General features: G+C 43.5%; 1 protein-coding gene across 1 annotated transcript in view; it reads left to right on the top strand.

Annotated features, from left to right (window-relative positions):
* Positions 1 to 235: 235 nt before the first annotated feature.
* Positions 236 to 21830, top strand: part of EMP1 (epithelial membrane protein 1) — a 96292-nt gene continuing 74697 nt past the window's right edge. Inside the window, exons 1-4 of the mRNA XM_081127677.1 lie at positions 236 to 361; positions 1148 to 1225; positions 1901 to 1959; positions 11614 to 11744. The gene's annotated coding sequence lies outside the window, so the exon portion shown is untranslated. The remainder of the gene's footprint in view (positions 362 to 1147; positions 1226 to 1900; positions 1960 to 11613; positions 11745 to 21830) is intronic.

Genomic DNA, 21830 nt, shown 5'->3' with positions numbered 1-21830 from the left:
CCGCCCTCGCGGCCCCGCGGCGTAGGCTTCCCGGCGGGCGGGCGGGGCGGGGAGCCGGGTCTTTCCTCCGCTCCGCCCTCCCGCGTGCCGGGTCCCGGGGTCCCGCCGGGAGAAAGAACCTCCGGGAGCCCGCGGGAGGGAGGCGGGCGGGCGGGGCCCAGGGCGCGCCGCGTGGGCGCCGAGCGGGCCGGGGGCGCGGGGCCTGGGTCGCCGGGCGGCGTCTCACACGCAGGCTCCTAGGCCGCGGGTCGGGGCGCGGGCGGCCAGGTTGCTGTGTCACCCGACGTGAGGCGTTTCCCTGCCCCCCGGCCCCGGTTCTAAAACAGCGCCGTGTCTTTGCCTCAATTCGTGAATCCAACAGGTGAAACTCGGGGGCCCCGAGTCCCTCAGCCCCCCTCCTCACGGAGGGTCTGTTTCCTCAGAGGTGAGTGGGCGGAGCGCCCTCGAGGGAGCCGGGCTGCGTACCAGGCACCTGGCTGGACGGTCCACAGCCCCGGCTCAACCCTCAGCCGTCCCACACGGGAACCGTCGCAGAGCTTCCGACTTGCTCAAGGCCGCGCGCTAGTAGAAGGTGGAGGCGATCTTCAAAATGCCTGACTCACCCGCGGGCTGCCCCTCAATAAAGGGGGGCACGGCCCCCTTATCAAACACTTCCGTTCCGGGCCGGGTTATGGGCCCTCGCGGAGCGCGGCAGCGGAGTGAGTGTACTTTATACTTCTCTTAAAGGCTGATAAACAGACTCTCCCACATTCCCCGTGTCTCCTCGGAAACCAATAATAAAATGCACTGTGGCTGGCTTTCCCCGTCGTATTTTTGTCCACTTCTGACGGTGCCTCTAGTGACCATCTCCTCGCTTGGGGCTGCGCCTGAGCTAGGGAGCTCCGAGCCCACGCGCGGTGGCCCTTCAGAATCACTGGCTCTGCCTGCGGTCCCGAGTGCCTTCCTTCGGCCCCATCTTATCCCTTCTGCTGAGCTCCCTGGCGTCCAGCCCATAAACAGCACCCCCCTCCCCACTCCTCCCCTCTGGGTGTGTTTCTCTGGCTAACAGTAGGCTTCCTTTTGCTCTCTTGACAAAGGCAAGATATATATGAGAATGAAAACTTTTCTCAGCTCCAAGCGTTCCTAATGAAAACTTTTTCTTTCTTAGGAACCCTTTGAAGAAGGTGGGCAGCTCACACCCTCCAGATGTGGACTCCCCTAAACAAGCCGAGAATCTTGGCTGGCGGTGAGGGTCTTCCAGGGTCTGGGAGGACCCCTGCAGATTCTCTCAGATTCTCTGGGACCAAAAGAGCCTAAGGTTATGCCGATTCCAGGCCAGAGCCGGCTTCGAGCAGGACCATGGGGATGCCTCGCCATGCTCTGGACAACTTAATATCCACTCTTTCAGTTCAACAGAGCGATACACATCTTTTTTGTTCCCTCCACTGCTGGGCCTTTTAGCAGGGGCCAGGTTTTGGCAACAGGAATCATACAGATGGAGGGGGGAAAAGGTAGGGGCTCTAAGAAGCCCTGGGAGCAAAGAGAAAACGTAAGATGAGATGAAGGAAGGAGAAATGGAAGTTTTAATGGAAGAAGATGAAAAGGCAAGAGGCCAAGGTATGGACATCTCCAGGTTGATCAATAAAAACTGGGCTTGGGTAATATGTTTTTATTCTACTTTGGGTAATCCTACAGTGTGTCCTCAAGCTCCTTATTGTAAGGGTGTGAACTAAACAGATGAATTTGTATAACCCGTATTACAAATCCAACATTAAGAGTTCTACACATGACACAGACATGAGATTTCAAAAATAAAGGGACCTACCTTCTGGGTGAGACAAACATTTTGAGTCAGTTGAGAGGGGTTGCTCATTCACTTCTGAAGCTGTGTTTCAGTTTCTCCTCTTCTCTGTTTTAACAGGTTGCGTGGAATGAGTAGCCGTGTGAAGATGGATCAGGCTCCCTCTTGCCTGCAGAGGGGTAAGGTGGTCTGAGGTGGGCTGGAGAGGATGGGAAGGATATCCTGCAGCTAGGACACCAGTCAGGGTGGGGCTGGCTGACACATGAGGCTTACTCTGTGACATCACAGTGGCAGGCAGGGGTCTCCCTGCTGTTCCCTCTGCCTCCCCTCCCCCAACCCCTGAAGTTACAGGGGCCACTCTAGGGTACCTACCGAAGAAGGCCTGGGTGTCTTCTGAATCATCCAGCTCAGTGCTTCTATGACTGCATAAGAATCACCTGAGGGGATGTGTCTTTGTAAACTAGCAGATTCTGATGCTTTGGGATGGCTCCCACGCGATGCTGACCTGACCATACTGAGTTGTAAGGCTCTAGACCAGTGCTGTCAAATAGAAATGCAATATGATGTGTGTGTGTATACAGTAGCCACATTAAAAAAAATAAAATGGACACACACACTGTAATACAACAGTGATATGTAGTACCAGTGCCACAGTTAAAGTAAAAAGTAGTCCTCCCCAAACAATGAAGTTGGGTTCAATAGAAAAATATTCTACACTGCTTCCACTTATAAAATTTAAATTAAATGAAATCAAAATGAGAAATTCAGTTTCTCGGTGACACCACATTACAAGGGCTCAAGAACCATATCTGGCTAGAGGCTACTGTATTGGATAGCAGAGCTCTAGACCATTCCCTAAAAAGTTAATGATGTAAAGAAATTACCACTGTAAAGGACTAGTATCTGGAAACCTGATAGATGTTCACTGATTTTAATAAGTACATAATGAGGATTTGAGACATAATTCTGAGGTTTGAAGAAAGGGGTGTTGGCTTCCCCACTATTGCAGTTAAGAATCGGACTGGGGGCCTTCTGTCCTGTGAGACATGTCACACTCAGTCCACATCTGAGCTTTTGCCTGGGTGCTGGTCACTGGGATTCCTTTGTTGTCACCCTACCTAAATCCTACACAGCCTTCGGAGCACATGATTCCAGTCTCAATCCAGCCCAAAGTCTTCCCTTTTTATCATAGCCCTCATTTCTCTCCCTTTCCTTGAGCTTGCATAGCATGTGTGGTCTGGCTGTGCAATGGATAGCTTCTTTACATGGGGTCTTGAGCTGCTTGCATTGCGTTAAGGTGTATTAGTCTGTTTCTCTCATGAAATTCTAAGCTACTTGAAGGCAGGACCTACTTTTTTACTTCTATAGTACTTAATATAGTGTTGAGGGCATCACAGCTGCTCAGTAAATATTTGTTATTTTATTTAATGAGCTAAGATACCTGTGTCTAAGAGAGAACATCAATGTATTTATAATATGAACAAAAGGATTAACACGTCCTGTTTTTGGCATGTCTCAACTTGATCAAGATGTCAATTCTCCCTAAGTTAATTTATAAATTTAATGTAACCCTAATCCAATAACCAAAGGTCATTTTAAAAGAGCAAGACAGGTTGATGTTAAAGTTTGTATGAAAAAACAAATGCATAAGACTATCTAGAGAAACGCTGGAAAGAAAGAGCTCTGAGGGGGGACTAACCCTAACATATATTAAGGTATACTACAAAATTTAGGAACAGGCAATTCATTAAAAAAAGAGACATATAAATGGCCCTAAATATATGAAAGATGTTCAACTTCATTTATAGTAAGATTAATGTAAATTAAAACTACAATGAGATGTTTTTTATTTGGCAGATTGGCAAGGTTAAAAAGCTTGGCAATGTAGTCTGTTGATGAGGCTGTGGGGAAGCAGACACTTTCACTCATTGCTGATGGGACTACAAAGTGATATCATCCTTACGGAGGGGAAATTGGCAATATTTAACAAAACAACATGTGCATTTATCTCTTGACCACAGAAATCCCACTTCTGGGAATTTACCCTAAAGATGCACCTCCAAAATATGAAAATATACATGCACAAAGTTTGCATTGTAGAATTATTTGTAGTTGTAAGATATTGGAAACTACCTAAATCTCCAAGCATAGGTGATTGGTTTAATAAAATAGGGTATGTACACACAGTGGGGTTCTGTGCAGCTATAATAAAACAAACCCCCAAAAGCAAAATGGGAGAGATTTCTCCAAACTGATACGGAATGATTTCCAGGAAATATTAACAAAAAAATGGAAAGTGCAAAAGAGAATATATGGTATGCCATCTTTTGTGTAAGAAAGCAGGGGAAATAAAACATACATATATTTGCCTATTGTTACCAAAAGGAAACACAGGAAAGATACACTAGAAAACAAGGAAGTTGATTACTTACTGGACAGAGGGAATGAAAGTGATTCAGGAGGGAGTGACTCTTCCCTGAGAAGTTATATATATATATGTTATATATATATAATATATACTATTACTATATAATAGTAATTATATATATATAATATTAACATGCTTCCAAAAGTTGACTTTTGGAAGCATGTTAATGCTCTACATTTTCAAAAATTAAAGCAAGATGGGGAGGGAAAGAAAAACCTAGAATTGGAAAAAAAATGGAAACAAATGAACCCAATTGTATTTCAAATAAATACTACAACCACATTGAAGAGAAAAAAGCAGATGAAAGAACAAATCCAAGTAACTTATGAACACAGTGTTTGACTATTTATCTTCTGTCTCGGGTGAGGCTGAGTGGGGAGAATTGAAACCAACTCCTGAATTATTTTTAGTATATATACCTTATTCATCCTGTGGTGGGCGTGTTAAGCAATTTTGAAACTATTTTAGATGTATTGTGGCATTGGGAAAATGAGGAAATAAGTTCATGCTGTTGGGGCTAGAATTCCTACGTGGGGAAGGAACATCAACATATGGGTGGGGGAGGGCCAGAAGGAGCCCAATGTGGGGTGGACTGGAATTAGAGGCATCGGTGTGAACTCATGACTTTATATATGCTATACACACATACATATACATATGCACATACATGCATATATACATACAGATATACACACAAATATACATACATGCATATATATTTGTGTGTATATGTACAAATAACATATATGTGTATTATATTTGTATGTATAAATGTAAATTTAGGTATGTTTTTTTCTAGTTTTCTCTACTGAAAGGCATGTCCTCTCTAAGCCTATTGCTTTTAATTTATAACATAGAAATATTGAATATGTAGGGATTCTGTGAGTAAAGGAACAAAGGTCTCAAAAACACGACCTCTTCATGCAAGCCTTTCCTCCCTCTAACCCATAAAGGTAGGTGGTTCCGACCTTGCCTCTTTCCCTGCTCCATTCAGACATCACAGGCACAACATAATCCCAACTGACTATATGAATAGTTCTACCTCTTGTCTTTATCCTTCTTTAATCATTGTTTGGCTGAGAAATGATTCAATTCATGGTTGTTTTTTAAATATCCAATTCCACGTATTATTAGTCATAGTCTTCTTAATTAAATTCAATATACTAAACTCATCAGTAGTAATAGGTATAATATAATATATTATTAGTAATTATATAATGTAGTATAACATTGGCTAGCTAATATTTATTGACTACTTACAATGTACTATGCTGCAGGCTTTTTTGTCTCATTTAATCCCATAAAGCAGTCAAGTAGGCTTATTAATATTATTTTACCCATGAGGAACCTAAGAATGTGACTATATAGATCATGACTTGACTTTCTGATCAATTACAGCAGAACTACAATTCTCAGGATTCTGTGCAAGCAGGAGTACCAGGGCCTGGACACACATTTTTTACAACTTACTAGAGTGATTAACAAATATGGCAGAAGTTCAGAGAAGGTGAATCTCCAAGGAGGAGACTTGAGAGTGAACAGGGCTTGCGGAGAGGGATTCCAGTGGAGTTTGGTGTCTCCTGAGTCATCAGCCATTCCAACATAACTGCCAGCTTTAAGTGGATAAGTGCTCCAGGGAGCCTGCTCAAGGTTCCAACCATCACTGCATGATGTGGCTGAGACAGTCCAGGACAGGAGTTTTCTTAAATGGGGTCATTTCCAGCTTGGCATTGAAGATTCCAAACTGTCCGCATTCTCTATTGGGTAAAGGGTAGATTTTTAATATTTGGATGCAATGCTACTGAGGTAGCAGAGAACAATTTTAAAATGCATGGGTTGCACTCCTGCTCACTCTGAAGGCTAATGACAGCATTCTGGTTTTCCATTTTGATGTGAGTAGTTTCTGGTACCACCGAAAGATGATAGGATGGATTGTAAGTAGAATGCAGCTGCAGGGTTAGTGCCCAAACTCTTTGGTAAGTCACTGAAACTTTGGATAAATCTGCTTCCTCATCTTTAAAATGGGATTAATAAAACCTTTCCTACTTGATTCTTGAGGATGTCATAAAGCTAAAATGAGGAAATATAAACTTTTAAAGAGCTTTGGATTTAGGAAGATCTTGGTTCAAATCTACTTTTTCCACTTACAAGCTATATGACTTTGAGTTTATTCAAAGTCTCTCTAGTCCTCATGACTATTTTGTAACTGCCGGATTGTACTTCTTAATCCCTTTAACTTTTTCACCCAGTTCTCCAAAGCCCCTCCTATCTGGTAACCATCAGTTTGTTCTCTGTATCTGTGAGTTTATTTCTGTTTTGTTTGTTCATTTGTCTTACTCTTTAGACTCCACATATACATAAAATCATAAAATACAGCACAGGGAATATAGTTGATAATATTGTAATAACTATGTATGGTGTCAGGTGGGTACGAGTCTTATTGGGGGATCACTTTGAAAGTGATATAAATGTCTAACCACTATGCTGTGCACCTGAAACCAATATAATATTGAATGTCAACTGTAATTGAAAAATAAATCTCTCCTGGCCGGGCGTGGCTCAGTGGTTGAGCATCGACCTAGGATCCAGGCGATCGGGGTTCGATTCCCGGTCAGAGCATATTCCTGGTTGCGGGCTCGATCAATGACTCTCTCATCATTGATGTTTCTATCTCTCTCTCTCCCTCTCCTTTCCTCTCTCTGAAATCAATAAAGATATATTAAAAAAAAAAATAAATCTCTCTAGTCCTCAGTTTCTATATCTGAAGAGTGGAGATAATAATAACTACTTCATAGGGTCTTACAGGGAATTAAATAACAAATATAAAGCATTTAATAGTGCAGGCACAGAGTAAGCAGCTCATTAATGGAAGCTATTCTTACTAATAGTTGTGATCGATACAAAAAGGAATTAAAAGGTTAAAAGGAATTGGGCAGTATATTAGTTGTAATTGTAGTAAATGGAGGGCTTGCAAAATGTAAGCATGCCTTTGAAAATATGCAAATGTGTTTTTATTTAGTAAACACAGGGAGCAAGGCAAATATTTTTGTTCGAGCAATTATTTTAGACATGGAAGTATGACCAAACGCTAATGATTTTCCCCCCACTGGGGGCATTGTCCACCTGTAATTAGATTTCATGTCGTGTTAACCCTGGCATTTTGTGTGGCGTTTTATCTCGTGGGTAACTTGATACACGTCTTTTCCTACTTCCTCTTCAGCCTGTACATTCCTTGAGGATAAAGAGCATTTTCTCGGTGGCCATAAAGCCCTGCAGGGCTTGGTGAGGACTGCGTGGGTGTTCAATACATTAAGTACTAATTGGTGCCTGAGTGCAGCAGGACTTGTTATTAACTTTTCCATCTAGGAGATGCTGGGGGGTTGTGTAGAGTGGGGAGTGACAGGGGAGAGGCTTCTGATTTGCCAGGGACTTGGAGCCTCGTACGCAGGAGAACCCACACGCTTCTCTCCCTGGGGTTGACACCGCAGGGCCCTGAATGAAAGATTCTGTAGCAAAGCAAAGACGATTGGTTATGCCTTTCTTTCTGTTTTGAAATACTGCCTTTCATTGATTCAGACACCAGAGCCTGCCCTCTGACAGTCTCTAGCTGTGGGAGCTCGACTATATCATTAGGTCACCTTGAGCCTCAGTTTTCTTATTTTTAAAATGGGGTTGATAATATCAGTTTTATTTACTTCACGGGGTTGTCATAAGCATCTGATGAGATAGCCTACATGAAAGCTATGCACACTGTCAAGCCTGGTACACAGACATTAATCTACACAGGTACTATTATGATGTCACCCACCTTCGGGCCTGAGTCTTTATTGGTGGCTTCTTGCCTAGAGATGACAATCAGCTACATTCAAAGCATCACACGCTTCGCTGGCTTCCAGGAGGCACTGCTGCACAGGGTACTTTAGGGGACGTGCCCCCTCAGGGGCCCTGGTTCTCTGGCTTACAGACTGCATTGTCAGTTGCTCCCACAGACCCAAACCTGGCTCTCCAGAGGCAAAAAGGGATGTGCTGGAATATTTTCTCCCTGCTCCAACACTGTGTTTACACTGACTGGTCACTGCTTGGTCCAGAGCCCCCTGTGGCCACTGACTGTGTTTGGGGTGCTGTTGGGAACTCCAGAACAGAATTCCCCTCTGGGGAAGTAACCAGTCCCCAACTGTTTGGCTTCCTGGTGCTTTAACGGTCTTTTACCTTGACATCTTCCTGTTCCACATTTTGCCAATTTTCGCCTTCTGGGTTGTTTGCTTTAACTCATGCTGCTGGGTGACCCACTTGTACACCTGGTCCATGGAGCTTGAAGCCTGACCTCGCTAATGACAAAATCAGTTGCTTATGCCACCTAGGTCTCCTATCTGAGCTTCCTCAGGTCACTTAGGAGAAGGGACACTGTCACCATGACCACCCATTTTTGGAGGAGATTTCCAGAAGAGAAGGGGCCATCTGAGGTTGCTTTTGCCCCTTGCATTGACAATCACAAGACATGGAGTAGGAGAGAGGTTATTGACCCCCTGGAAAAATCTAGAACTTCCCTGCTTGAATATCTCATTGGCTCGATTCCTTTTTGCAAACACTTGGAGACACTCATGGGCAAATTCTCTTCCTGCCACTCTCTCCATGTCATTATTTGACCTGGAGAACGACGTTCTTTTAGACTTTAATCACTGAAGTTCAGGGTTGGAAGAGGCCTTGGAAGCATCTCTTCTACATGTTTCATGGGGACACATGTAGACCCTGGGGCTCAAATAGGTGAGGCAATATGAATTTCCAGAGCCAAGCAGGGGACAAGGGGACTCCCAGCCAAGGGCTCCCTGTTCTCTCACAGTGCACAGGGCTGAAATTCTTTACAATAATCATCATAAACTGGAAGGAAACTTGAGGGAGTGTCTGCTCTAGTCCTCTGACTGAGGCAGCATCAACCTGGCACCCAGACTGTCCGAGGACCTATTCACTTCATCTTATATGACTTTCTTTGACTGAGGTCTCCTAAGTCTCCCCATAAACTGTAATTTAAAATGATTATTTTTTACAGTCAAGGCTCGACTACAACAAGAAGGCTCACATAACCCACACAAGGGACATTCTTGGAGCACCTAGATCAGGTGATCAGGGAGACTGCTCCACTGAGCCCCACAAGACACCTACTATCTAAGGCCACCATACCAAGACTGGGAAGCATAGCAGATCTACCTAATACACAGAAACAAATACAGGGAGGCAGCCCAAATGGGGAGACAAGAAAAAAACCCCAATGAAAGAACAGGAGAAATCCCCAGAAAAAGAGCTACATGAAGTGGAGGCAAGCAAACTACCAGATACAGAGTTCAAAACAATGGTTATAAGGGTGCTCAGGGAGCCTAGGGGAAGAATGGAGGAACTCCGTGAGAACTTAAACAAAGATAATAAACATAAAAGAGGACATAGAAACCGTAAAAAAGAACCAGTCAGAAATGAAGAACACTCTAGAAGGAATCAACAGCAGGCTAGATGACACATGCAGACAATTGAATCAGCAATTTGGAGGACAAGGTGCCTGAAAACACCCTATCAGAGCAGCAGAAAGAAAAAAAAGGATTTAAAAAAAATGACTATTTTAGCCCCTAGGTTTGTGATTTATTTACTTTAAAAAACAAAAAGAAGCACAAAGCTAAAAAAGCAGTGCTGCAATAGGAAAAGACAACTGTATTCCAGCACACTGGTTTCCCCTGGCACACGGGGACCCCAGGCCTGGTCCCACTTGCTTGTCCCTTCTGCCCTTCCCTCCCATTTGTTTTGAACTTAGATGCTTTCACCACATTCTCTAGGCCCCAAAGAACACTCTGTTCAGAGAGCTCAGTGGCTTCTCCACCCTGCCTGCCACATGCCGTGGGATTCCAAGTCAAACAGCGCTTTCCTGCCTTTTCCATTTGGCACTGCCTTCCTGGGCTTGTTTCCTCTGCTGGAGTGGAGCTCACAGATGGAGGAAAATGGAGCAAGCCTGGGAAGAAATATGCTCAGTACCACAATGGAAATGATGGAAAAGTAGATAAAAAGTATAATTCTTGTAGTGACAAGTCAATTAATAGGAGTAGTATCTTAAAAACTCTTATATATGCAAATTTAAAAGTGACATGCTTGGAAGTGTTTTGAAACGTACACAGGTAATCCAGGAGCTCAGGGGCTGTGTTCCCTCTTTCTGGTGACCAGTAATTTAGATCCAAACTAGGACTCTTCTGAGAGTGAAAGGATGTGTTACTAACAAGGATACGAGCAGTCTTTGAGTTTGAGCTTAAATACCTTTACTAAGACTAGGCAGTCCACTTGTCTTTGGACAGCTCTGAGCATTAGCTGGAATGAGCTTCTTGGCCTTTGTGTGAACTCTCTTCCTTGGGGTCACCAGGCAGAGCCTCATCGCTCTTCCCATGAGAACTGATAAATCAGATATTTAAGGCTAGTTCTCTTATCTTTGGACTCTTTTCTTTTCCAGTCTAAATGTCAATAGTTCCTTCAGCATTTCCTTATTTGGTGTAGTCTCCTGGTCTTTCATCATCCTGGATGCTCCTCTGAATGAGCTCCACTTTGTATCTGAACACATGCTAAATGCAGTCCTTCCTCAGCCTCTAGTTATTAGATGTCTCAACCTGAGCTGACACAGTAGCTTCTTAGATAGTGTACTATAGGAGCTCCAACCCGGGAGCACCATGCTGTTCTTTGCTAGTCCAGAAATAAACATGGGGGGGACCAGAGGGGAGAGACATAGCCTTTATTACTTACATCTGGGGAAGAGCCGATGGCCAGGCAGGTGAGTTTCCATGCTAGGCCAGGGTAGGCTAGGTAGGGGCTTATCTAGCAGAGGGGAGAGGGAGAGGGAGGGAACTGTATTGGGAAAGGCCTTTGTGCAGACCAAGGACAAACAGAGCCTGGTGAAGCGTGTTAGCAGTCAAGGACCGCGGGAAACAGTGGGGTATGAGCTGGTCTGCTCCTTGTGGCCTCTGGCCAGGCAGGCACCTTTCCATTGACTGGGAGGGGGAACTGGGCTGTATCCTCGCTTGACCTTACAGATGGACTTGAGGAACAAATAGATGCTCAACAGGTAATCCCTTGTTTTCTTGAGCTTCCTTCTACATACTTTTTTGGGCACAGTGGATAGGTTGGTGTGTATAGATGACAAGACCAGGGGTACAGAGGGAGGAACAAAGGCAGAAAAATGGGACTCTAGTCCCACCGGAGTTGGTCAAGTCTTTTATGAAATAAACAGGATTAAAAAGCTTTGTCTCTCTTTCTGTCAAGAATCTAGTTTCCAGAATCAAACTACTTGGATTAAAATCTTGTTTTGTGCCACCTATAGATGTTAAAATTTTTTTTTAACATTTTATTTTTCACTTACAGTTGACGTTCAATATTATATTAGTTTCAGGTGCAAGATGTTTACATTTGAGCAAGTTAATCTTCCTGTGCCACAGACTCCTCATCTGGAAAGTGTAAAATCATATTGTTGTCAGGATTAAATGAAAGGAACTGAGAGCAGCATCTGGCGACATGGTAAGTCTCACCCATGCTATTATTGTTACAAGTGTTATTACTCTCCCTGCCCTTTTTTCTTGGTGCTGTCGGTCACTCCTGGGGAGGTTTTCTGAAGCAGCAAAACTGCATCTCACCTGAGTGCTTCAGGCTGAAAACTCACCTTCTGCCCTCCTGATTGCAGGTGTCTCTGGGAGGATAATAACACCTAAAGCCTGTCATTAATCCCTTTCAGGCTCCTGGGGCCTTTCATCCTAAAGGATTCCAAGGCCCTTGAATAAAAGGAGCAAAAACACTCATTAAAACATTAGCATTTGTATGGCAGGTACAACAAGTTGTTGGGATACAGTGCCTCATAAAATTGCCGGTTATCTGAAGTTGTGCTTTTAAGAGGTTAGTTTATTCCAAGTAATCTTTAAATTTCAGTGACTTAAATTCAGAGCTTAAGCCAGAGTCTCCTTTCCATCCTTTCTTTCCTTCCTCTCTGGCAACCCAGAGACGAGGGCTCTGAGCACCCCCTCCAGCTCAGGCGCAGGGGAAGAGGAAGATTCCTGCAAAATAACCTCACAAGCAGCAAAGACAACTGGGTCTTTCATCTCAAGATCTCAGAGCTATTTATACTTGACATATGTAGTATCTGCTGTCAGGCATAATTGTATTTAATTTATAGAGAGAGTATTTTGACTTGCCCAAGGTTAGAATTTCACCTTAGGTGTAAACACCTACAACAATAATATATTGGTTTGGAGATCAGTGCCATTGTTTCTGATTTTTAATTAACTCTGCAATGTTCATCAATCAAGGATGTGCCTGAGGGCTGCTCTAGTCCCAGTTCTGGGCAGCATGGTTGGCCTGACTGTCTGCACCAGAACACCCAGTGGGTGATTTGGAGGATGTCTTGTGCACAACTGTGAATGGTGAAGGCTGGCTCTGTCTAGCTCTCCAGCATTCAATCACATTGCAGATCCTTCATGCTCTAGTGAAAGCAAGAGACGGCAAAATTCCCTTTCCTGATGGCCCATGTGAATACTCTCAATAGAGTGCTCATTTGCCTGGAGATAACCAGAACCTATAAGGTCGGGACCTATTAATCTGGGAGAGTCTCTTCACAACACAGGCTTTTAAAGATGTTTTCCCATCTCCAGTGGCAACAGATGCCTGGATTTTCTTCTTGGCCTCTGCTCCACACATGACTGGCTGGGATGGAGACAGCATCTGATGAACTGGCTGTATTTCCCTGTCACTGCCCTTTTGGGTTTGGTGGCACATTTTTATCCTTGATTTCTGGTTTTGTTTGTTTGTTTGTTGTTTTTAGGGAGAAGGAGAGAGCAGTAAATTAACATTCAGTGAGTGCTTATAATGAACCAGAGACACTACATATGTGATTTCACAGGTTATAATGTTACCTGAAAGCCCTGTTTTTGGAAAATCCAAGTTAAGAATGGTGGGTAATATGTACTTTAGGCCAGACCATAGGAGATAAGGGGATGGGAAGATTCTCTTTGTAGGATTTCCTCTCCATTCTCTACTCACAGATGAAAATGCTGAGATGTCGTCCGAGTCTAATGCTGACAGACTTCTACACTGGGGACTTTTGGGGGGTACAAATCCTCATCTGCAGGCTTGTGAAATGATAGACTTGTGGTACTTTGTGGACTATCATACTCAATGACAGTAGCATTTTGGATCTGTGCTGGTGACTGTAGAAACAATTTAGTATCTTATCATAACTTGTGAGAGCATTCTCAACTCTTAACCGTGTGTCTGAGATGCAAAGCTCTTAGACTCTGAGGCCATGAGCAAGGCACCGCCACCAGCCTTGCAGGATAAGCACCCGGGAGGAAATGAACTTCCTGAACATTTCGAACATGTGTAATGATGGCAATAGCACGATAACTATTTGTAGTATTGTGTGTATTATTACAGTATTATTTGTAGCTTAATTTTGGTTATTGCTTTAGTTTTGCTTTTGCTTGTAAGAGTTATTGCTTGCTGACCATAATAGCTCAGAACTTAATTCTGTGAACATCCTTTTGGAATGGACGCCAGGTCTTGTGGCTCAAAGATCTCAGGAACAGGGGGAAGATGCAGTTTCTGAGGTTTGACCCTGACTGTTGTCTGTGGCAGATGGCTTATTCCAAGTGATGAGTTGCTGAAAGGGACTCATACGAATTATCGCCATTTACTTTGCATATATAAATACTTAAACCTGTGCTTAATAATACACCTGATGCAAATATCCTAAGAGCACATTAACTGCTAAGTCAGCCTTTCAAATAGGTTCAATGGGATTGCCACCCCACAAACCGCTTTTACCAGCCTGCCCTCCCCAGGCAATATAGCCTGTATCACAGAGGCAGTAAGACTGATTAAAAACAATTAACATTCTTTCCTATTGACTTTTCTTAGGCTACTCCTGGTAATAGGTATGAAGAACAGTGACATATGAGATTCAATCAATTTACAAGTGTTTATTGGGCATCTTGACCATAAAGCTAAGTGTGGATGCCTGATTCAGAAGAAATGGGTGATATGATCTCTGTCTTCAAACACCAATAACTAAATCAGGGAGATAAAGATAACACTAACGAAGTGAGCATAAGACTTTTGACAATACATATAAATTATGTGACTAACCTCTGTCCTGGAGTATTTGAAAAGGTCATCATGAACACAAATGAATTGGGTCTAGAAGAAGGTATAGAATTTGTATTATTAATAATAATCATTTACAATGCAGCACATTAACATTTAGAGTTGGCTCTTTTTTGATTCTTATACCATCTTTGTGAGACAGGTGGTAGAAGGAAAGAACAGAATTCGTTGAGCAAATATGCAAATTGGGCCAGATGATACCTGCACATGATGTGGGTTTCATTACAGAAGAGGAATCCCAAATTTTTATAATGGAAAGTAAACCTTTTTGATTTTTGTTCCAAAGGGAGACTTTCTCTTCCAAGGCGGTTTATTATACAAATGTCCTTGGAAAGATAAATGTGCAACAAAGACCAATCAGAGCCTCTCTCCTAAGACATGCAGACTTGTGAGAGACTCATGGAGAACTGTCTCCCAACAGCTTGCTCAAGGTTACCCAGCTGGATAACCTAGGGTTAGGGTTAGGACAGGGACCAATGATCGCAGATTCCCTGCCCAAGACATCAGACTCAAATTTATCCCAACATCTAGGTCCACTGTTCATCCTAGTTGGGGAGTTTTGTTGCTGGTCTGGCTCATGTGAGGCATCCCTAATCAAAGATTGGGGTCCTTCTTTGTCACTTGGGGCCAGTCTCCAGTCTTGGGCTTTATTCTTGTCGTGTTTCTTGCCTTGCTGAAGTGCCTGCCTTCATCCTACACCGAGTTCCATGGTCCCAGGGATTCTACTGCCACATCCAGGCTGTTCTTGGCCAGCACCATGCCTGGGTCTTTGTGCCACTGTACTTGGTCCAGTTGTCACACTGGCAGGAACTCCTGGATACTGATCTGCCCGCCAAGGCCTTTATCCTATCACTCTCTCTGCTGTTTTAAGGCTGCTCCTTAGGTGCAGTTGGACTTCAAATATACCCTGCCGTGTGCTTGTCTGATGCTGTTCAGTATGTTTTGTTTTTGGGTCATTGTCCACTTGCTTCTTTGATTTCACTCCCATGGGAGAGGGAGGTGGTGATGGGAGATCAAGAATGAACAGCATAAGCAGAGTGCTGCAGGGGGACGAGAGTAGTGGACTAGCCAGGAGGCCGGTCTGATTAGGGCCAAGGGGAAGAGTGGCACAGAGAGACTCTGAATGCCAGGGTGAAGAATCCAATAGAACACAGGACTGTATTACAGACATCGCGAGACTTCATGGTAGTGTGCACAGGCCGATAAAGAGAGCTCGGATTTTGGAATCAGACAGAACTGGGTTTGAATCCTGGATTTGCTACATGCTAGAGTGTGACCTGGGGACTTTTGCTCTATGTCTCAGTTGAACTGTAAAATAGTGGTGATAATACATACCTCATGGGGCTGTGATGAGGACTGTTATAATACAGATACAAGTATCCCCTGCTTTTGGAAAGTTTGCATTTTGCCACTTTGCTTTTACAAAAGACCTCCTGCATTAGAACCTGTCTTCACTCACCAAAAGAAGTCCGAAGAGGATTTTTGCTTTTAAGAAAAAAGGTGAAAAGCGAGAATAGTGTTCAGTGTTTGTTTTTCTGCCAGTCGTTAGAGACAGAGGACACCCCAAGCAGCAAGAGTGGCCCCATCAAACTCCCCAAGAACCACACCCATCATCTCAGCATCAAGCTCCCAGAGCTTTGAACTGTGTCTGTGAGAGCCTGGGCTTTGCCTCCATTTATTCTGTGCCCCTGTAGCAAGATGTGTCCTAAGGTATCAGAAAAGCCTAAGAGAGCTTATAAGGGTGTTTATGCTTAGTGCAAAACTGGATCTAATTAACCATATTTGGTATGATCTGGTAGGTTATTTTTTGGGTCTGGGAACACTCAACACTTTCCCCCTATGAGGTAATGGTAAATTGCTTTGTCACTTTATGACATTTTGGCTTAAAAAGGCTTCTACTTTCAGGAAGCGGGGAAAACCTGTACAAGATCTAGTGCAGTGACTTCCAATTTTAAATGCCCACTAACTGGTAGCTGTTATATACTTATCACTATGGAATGTTTGCCCTGGAATAGACCTTAGGTTTATTTACTCTAACCCTCTTATTTTAGACACGAGGACAAATGAGGCACAGAGTGGTCAGCAAAGTGATCTGTTTGCCCAACCTTGCCAGCTAGTGACAGAATCTTACTCATGGGACACATTATTTATTAAACAGTGCATGATAGTGTACGGTCAGCCATTTATTAGTTGGTGCCTTTGCTGCAAGCAGTCAGGAGCATCCTCTGGAGACACAGATGATGGGTTTAATTCAGGCTTACCCTGTGCCAGGGGAGCTTTCTTTTTTAGCCATTGACTATCTAGATGTCAGCCAGTGAAATGCTCCTGTGATGCAGCAGCTCCCAGCCCTTGGGCCTCACCACCTTCCTTCTATTCCTCCAACCTGCCTCACTCTTTACTGCCTCTTAGGGCCACTTCATTCAGCTCATTTCCACTCATCCTTCTCATTTCTACTCACCCTAAGTGCCATTTTTCTCAGGGAAGTCTTCCCAGATGTCCCCAGCAAGGTGAGATTGCCAGTCATATGCTCCCGTAATGCCCTGTGCTTCTCTTCACAGTGCTCCTTGCGCTCTTATAACATCATCGACACCCATCTTTCCTGCCGGGTAATCTCTGTGAGAGCTGCAGTTGGTTGATCTTGGTTTCTGGGACATTTCCAGAGCCTGGCAGGGAGTAGATGCTTAATGAATGCTGGTTAAATGAATAAATAAGGTTTTCTGATTACAATAGTTGTTTCAGAATTTTGGAGCTGTGGCTTGGAATGTCAAAAAATACTCTAAAAATGGGAAGATAATAGACTCAGAATAAAGAAAAGTTCTCTCCAAGAAAGGCAATTAGAAAAGTCATACTGATATTTACAAATACACATGATATACTGTACTTACGTGCACACAAGCGTGTTGTGTTGCCCTTATTTTTCTCAGTTTGTCCTGCGGTGACAGTTCATCATGGACTTAATTGGCCCGCGAGGACTGGCATTTGCAAACTGCTATGCTAAACGTCATAGCCGTTAATCAGCAGTAGCAGTTGCCATTGCTTCACATCACTGAGGAAAGCAAATTTCTGAACCCCAAAGGTTTTCAGTACAAATGCACCAAATATATATCCATTTTTTTGTTTCCTCTTGGTCCAATTTTTACCTCTACTTCTATATATTTTTTAAAATATATCTTTATTGATTTCAGAGAGAGGAAAGGAGAAGGAGAGAGAGATAGAAACATCAATGATGAGAGAGTCATTGATCGGCTGCCTCCTGCACGCCCCCGACTGGGGATGGAGCCCGCAACCCGGGCATGTGCCCTGACCGGGAATCGAAACCCGATCACCTGGATGCCAGGTCGACGCTCAACCGCTGAGCCACGCCCTGCCTGGCTCTACTTCTATTTTTAAAAAAATGAAAACCCCAGCTCACCACAGTTACTTGCTTGGCGCCCAGGGCAGCACACGCAGTCGGCCGAGGGAGGCAGGGGCACACGCAGCATAGGGCTGTTCCTTTGGGAAACGCCGTTTAACTGGAGTGGAACTTGGCCCCTGTAGTAGCTGAAATCCCTTTGTGATTAATGATGCCTTTGGAGGGCCCAATTCTGCCTCAGGGAGGAAACAAGGGACCCATGCTTAGGGAATCGGGCGTGGGGACACCATGTGCAGTTGTGCAGGCTGCGTCTGCCACGGGTCCCCAGCTCTCTTGCCAAGCTCTGCGTTCAGGTGGGGCTAGCTCTGCTAGGAGCACGAGGCCGCATGCTTCTAGGTCACACAGCAAGAAGGGCTGGAGGTGGTGGCAATTCAGCTAGTTCATAGAACATTTTGGAGGATATGGGTTTTGCAGGTAGAGACATAGGTTTAGACCTCAGCCCCATCAGTTACTGTGTGACTTCGAGCAAGTTTGTAAGCCTCAGTTTCCTCATCTGTAAAGCAGAGATAACAACCATATCTCTTTCATAAGGTTGTTGGAAGGATTAACTGAGGTAATATAGCTCAGCAGAGTGGCAGGGCCAAATTTAGTGCTTCATAGATGCTGCTTATGTTGATCATCAACGGTGCCATGACGTCCATGGACCCCCAAGAAGTCCTCTTGGACAGATAATTCATATGCCCTTTGCTCTCTCCTCCTTATCTTACTGCCCTCTCCCAAACTGAGCCTCCCCCTAATGTCAGTACCGTTCTTGTTTACTATAACCAGAAACCCAAAATGCCATTCTCTCCCCCTCCTCTGACATCTCAGTGGTCACTGAAGTCTATCAGTTCTACCAGCTCGGGCTCCATCTCCTTCTCCCTTACCCCTGCTATTTGGCCCAGAACAGGATAATTCTTCTCTTGGACGCTGGCAGTAATCTCCAGGCTGGCTCCCAAACCCAATCTTAAAGGAAAGCAAATCTGATCTCATGTACTCTCTTGCTTAAGACTATCTCTGTTTGTACACAGAATAAAGCTCAAAGTTCTTTGGACGTTAATTATGGCTCTGCAGGATCTGACTTGTCTCCTTACTGCTCCTACTTCAATCCCTGTATTGCAGAGAAAAAACACTCCCCTTGAACTTTCAACAGATTTATGGGGTGTCAGTCTCTGTGCATTAGACATGTTGCTCCCTTTCCTGGAATGCTGTTAATAATGATGATGATGAAGATAGTGATTTTGAGGAGGAGGGTGATAATAAGAATAGCAGCCACCACACATTGGGGATTTACTATACATCCTTCTCGGTGCTCAGAGCTTTGTGTTCCTAATCTGCCTTTCTCCAGCTTTGGTCACCTGGGGAACTAATGAAATATAATTAGGTTTCTAAAAAATATATCTCTGCATTTATTCAAATGAGTGTTTCTCTTGTGATCCAGAGGGCTTAACTTTGCCTTGTCTTTTACTGGCAGGGGACCCCACATTGGATATGTGGTAGCCAGTGCTGCAGCTGCTGTTCATTTAATTCTCTTTTAAATAGATTTTATTTTTTAGAGCAGTTTTAGATTCTCAGCAAAATTGAGGGGAATGCACAGAGAGTTCCTGTATACCTCCACCTCCCTTTTACAGTCTCCTCCACTGTCAAATCCCACACCAGAGTGGTACATTTATTACAACTGATGAACCAACACTGACACATCATTACTACCCAGAGTCCGTAGTTTATATTGGGGTTCACTCTTGGTGTTGTACATTCTATGAGTTTTGACAAGTGTATAATGACATGTACCCACCACTGTAGAATGATGAAATATAGTTTCATTGCTCTCAAAATCTTCTGTGCTCCATCTATTCCTCTTTCCCTCCCACCAACCCTTGACAATCATTGATCTATTTAGTGTTCTATAGTTTTGCCATTTCCAGAATGTCATGTAATTGGAATCATACAGCATATAGCATTTTCAGATTGGCTCCTTGCATTTAGTAATATACATTTAAGCTTCCTCCATGCCTTTTCATGGCCTGATAGCTCATTTTCTTTTTAGCAGTGAATAATATTGTATTGTCTGGATGTACCAGAGTTTGTTTATCCACTCACCTACTGAAAGACAGTTTGGTTGCTTCCAAGTTTTGACAATTATGAATAAAGCTGCTATAAACATCCGTGTGTAGGTTTCTATGTAGACATAAATCTCTACCTCCTTTGGGTAAATACCAAGGAGCGTGATTACTCAATCATTTGATAAGAGTATGTTTAGTTTTGAAAGGAACTGCCAAACTGGCATCCAAAGTAGCTGTACCATCCTGTATTCTTACCAGCAATGAATGAGAGTTCCTGTCGCTCCACATCCTTGTCACCTTTTGGTGTTGTCAGTTTAATTGGTCCATAGTGGTATTTCATTGTTGTTTTAATTTGTAATTCTCTAATGATATACAGTGTTGAGCACCTTTTCATATGCTTATTTGCCATCTGTATACAGTAAGTCCTCACTTAAGGTCATTGATAGGTTCTCGGAAACTGCAACTTTACATAAAACGATGTGTAACAAAACCAATTTTACCCTAGGCTAATTAATAAAAACAAAAGTTAAGTTCCTACAGTATATTTTTGATTACAAAAAATCACCAAACTTCTAAATAAAGACACAAAATATTTCTAATACTAAATATTAAAATAAACGTGAGCTATATATACATTTAAGAAAAATTAATAAAAAGTAAGATGATGATTTTCCAATCTGTTTATAGGTGGCCAGAACCTAACTTGGCAGCTCAGAGTGCCAGGTGGGAACCAACCCTGGACAGGATGCCCTTCCATCGCAGGCCCACTCACACCCACACCCACACCTACACCCACACCCACACCCAAACTCACTCAGGCTGGACAATTTAGACCCACCAATTCACCTAATGTGATCATCTTTGGGATGTGGGATGAAACTAGAGTCCTAGAGAAACTCCACACAGACATGGGGAGAAGGTGAAAACTCCACACAGATGGTGGCCCCAGATGGGAATCGATTTATTTTTCTTATCAATGTTATAATGAAATGACATTGAATAAAATGACATTATTTAGGACCTGCTGTGTCTACTTTGATAAGGTGATGATTAAGACTTTTGCCCATTTTTAAATCAGGTTGTTCATTGGGTTCTTTGTATATTTTGGTTGAGTCTTTTATCAGATATGCCTTTTGCAAATATTTTATCCCAGTCTTTGGCTTATCTTCTCATTCTTCTGAGCTCCTATTCAGTTTCAAAGTGCAGCTCAGAGCTCACCTTCTATGACAATGAACCTGTCTCTTCCCTTCCCCAGTGTTCCATCTCTGTTGACTTTGTGCTGTCACTGGACCTTTCACAAACATCCATGGTATTGTAAATACATACCTACCAGATAGTGAGATTCTTGGGGAGGGGGTCATGCCCTTCATGTTTGCATTTCCAGAGCAGAGCACAGAGCCTGTCACTAAATACCCAACATAAATGTGTTGAGTGAACTGACATGTAAAATGAGGACGTATGTGAACAGGGCATCCCTGGCTCTCTCAGAAGCACAGGGGAGGTTTTCCTTCAGCAGAGGTAGTGAGAAACAGCTCTGCAGATGGCATTCTGGTCTTGGCTATATAACATCTTTACCTGAACACAGGTATTTTTGCCACATCCCAGATGCAATGCCTACCAGAGGAGCCACAGGTAGGCAAGAAGCTGAATGCCTTCCCCACTCAGGGCAAGGATGTTTGTAAAATGCTCTGAGGCTCTCCGTGGGCAGGGAACTTTTTCATCACTGGCATGTGATTTTTCAGAGAGTGCGTCCGAACTCAAGTCTTCCCACCCCTCTTTCCATGTCTGCATATCTGCATAGCTAGAATCTATCTGTCTCCGGAAAGTCTCTTCTGGTTTTCTGAATGGAGCTGTACATGAACGTACATGTGCGAGCCTAGGTGGTGAAATTCCTTCTGAATTCTTTCATGGGTCAGAATGTTGCAAACATTTAAATCAAAACATTTCCTACTCTTTTTCTCCCTCCACCTCGGTATCCCTTCTCCTTTTTCTCACGTC

This window comes from Miniopterus schreibersii, assembly GCF_964146895.1.
Source record: "Miniopterus schreibersii genome assembly, chromosome: 2".
Taxonomy (NCBI): Eukaryota; Metazoa; Chordata; class Mammalia; order Chiroptera; family Miniopteridae; genus Miniopterus; species Miniopterus schreibersii.
This window is presented reverse-complemented; position numbering and strand designations above follow the sequence as displayed.